This window comes from Babylonia areolata, chromosome 30 (genome assembly GCF_041734735.1).
Source record: "Babylonia areolata isolate BAREFJ2019XMU chromosome 30, ASM4173473v1, whole genome shotgun sequence".
NCBI classification, from domain to species: Eukaryota; Metazoa; Mollusca; class Gastropoda; order Neogastropoda; family Buccinidae; genus Babylonia; species Babylonia areolata.
This window is the reverse complement of record NC_134905.1, coordinates 20,105,566-20,108,065: the sequence shown is the minus strand read 5'-3', so window position 1 is coordinate 20,108,065 and position 2,500 is coordinate 20,105,566. Positions and strand designations below refer to the sequence as shown.

The 2,500-nt window shown below is 45.2% G+C and overlaps 1 protein-coding gene across 1 annotated transcript in view; it reads right to left on the bottom strand.

The window, feature by feature from the left end:
• Window positions 1–2,500, bottom strand: part of LOC143275675 (myosin catalytic light chain LC-1, mantle muscle-like) — a 33,683-nt gene that overhangs the window by 27,291 nt on the left and 3,892 nt on the right. The window lies entirely within an intron of this gene.

The window sequence follows — 2,500 nt, the reverse complement described above, 5'->3', positions numbered from 1 at the left end:
GGGGAGGAGGAGGAGGAAGAGGAGGAGGAGGGGAAGGAGGAGGAAGGAGGAGGAAGAGGAGGAGGAAGGGGAAGGAGGAGGAGGGGAAGGAGGAGAAGGAGGAGGAGGGGGAGGGGGTAGTAGCTATGGTAGACACAGAGGGATGAGGGGGAGGAGAGAGGAGGAGGAGGAAGTGGGGGTGGGTCGGGTGGGTGGGGGGGTTGGGGGGAAGGGGTCGTGGGTGGAAAAAAAAAAAAAAATAAATAAATAAATAACCAGGAGACCTCACCAAAGAATAGAATAGTGAACAGAAGACGAAAACTCAGGAATAACTCTCTCCATACGAACGGCGAAAGAGACACGACGTTAACAGCGTTTCACCCCACAATTACCATCATCATCAAAATATTGCAAGCGGAAGGCTCTTATAACTGAAGAGGTGAATGTTGACAAAGAATACCACAATTCTGACGTTACGGAAGCTAAAGGTTGGGTCGGTCATTAAGACACCCACTGGACATCCGAGGGGTCTGTGTTAGAGGAGAAGAGAGGGCTGGCCGTACTGAGTGAGACAAGACATCCCTCAAGAAAGATAATTAGAGCAGGCACGACAGGAGATGGTTTTGAAATGACTTGATTGGACCTCAACTGCCCTGTCAACCTCCAAGGTCATCCAGTTTTGAAAAAAAAAAAAAAAAAAAAAAAAAAACAAGCGGAAAGGGTCAGTCTTGTGGTGGTGGGGGGGGGGAGTCGGGGGGTAGGGGTGAGGGGGGCGTGGGGGTGAGGGTGGGAGGGAGTGAGTGCGAGGGTGGTGGGGGGGGGGGGGGAAGAAACATTAATATTGCACACACACACACACACACACAACAAAATCATAATCACGACCATTAATCCTTTGATTAGTAAGTAGCGCGGGGGGTGGTGGTGGTGGGGGGGGGGGGGTGAGAAGAGAAAAAACAAGTGAATCAAATGCAGGTCAAACAAATCCCCAAGACAGGAAATAGGATTGTCAACAACAACAAAAATTTATTCTTTTTTTTTTAAGTAAAAAAATGGTCAAATTGTTGTTGGTTTGACCAACAACAGTCACAACAATCACAGCAACAACCACAACCAACAACGACGATGACGATGACGACGACAACAGCAACAACACAAAATGAATAATGAGTTCAAAACAGCTGTTCGATGATAAACAACACTCAGGTTCACACACACACACACACACACACACACACACACACACACACAAAAGACAAGGTAAAAAAACAACAACAAAAAACAGGTTTCAAACACAAAGGACAGAGACACATCAAGGTCTTTCTTTATCGCCATCATCATCATCATTATCATCATCGTCGTCGTCGTCATCGTCGTCGTCATCATCATCATCGTCCGGGGTAATGTCCTAATTTTAGTATCCTCAATTCTGGGATCTGTTCCTAAATAAAAGTTTTCGTCACTTTCGCGATTTGCGATGCAGACATAATTGTAGGAAATGAACTGAAATGACGTGTCGCGAGTGATGGCCTAGAGGTAACGCGTCCGCCTAGGAAGCGAGAGAATCTGAGCGCGCTGGTTCGAATCACGGCTCAGCCACCGCCGGATATTTTCTCCCCCTCCACTAGACCTTGAGTGGTTGTGTGGACGCTAGTCATTCGGATGAGACGATAAACCGAGTTACCGTGTGCTAGCATGCACTTAGCGCACGTAAAAGAACCCACGTCAACAAAAGGGTTGTTCCTGGCAAAATTCTGTAGAAAAATCAATAGGAAAAACAAATAAACTGCTGCATGCAGGAAAAAATACATTTTAAAAAAATGCCAGTGGGGTGGCGCTGTAGTGTCGCTGGCGACGCGTTCTCCATGGGGAGAGCAGCCTGAATTTCACACAGAGAAATCTGTTGTGATAAATACAAATACAAATGAACTGACACTTGTCGTCTGAAGCCGCCTTTTTTTTTCTTTTCTTTTTTTTTTAACATAGTTGGCGGGGACAAAAACGGAAAAAGCGGCTCTCTTAAATTAGTTTACAGCCTGGATTAAATCTACGGCAAAACTGATTTACAATAACCCCCAAATTAGAGGCCGCTAAAACCACTGGAAAATGGGTTACAACATAATAATAATACTGATGGTAATGTTGTTTTACACCATGCACGACAATTTGTCGTGAAAATAGGTCCCTGATTTCACCGGGACGCTGAAATATGATTATACTCATGGTATTATCGTTTCATACTATACGCGACAACTGGCCATGAAAATTGGTCCCTGAAATCAGGACGCTAAAATATAATTATCGTTTCTGGCATACCATTTACGACAGACACCTGGCTGTGAAATTAGGTCCTTTGAATTTAGGACGCTAAAAATATTACTATACTCATGATAGCATCGTTTCATACCATGCACGACTTCTTCTTCTTCTGCGTTCACTCGTATGCACATGAGTGGGCTTTTACGTGTATGACCGTTTTTACCCCGCCATGTAGGCAGCCATACTCCGTTTTCGGGGGTGT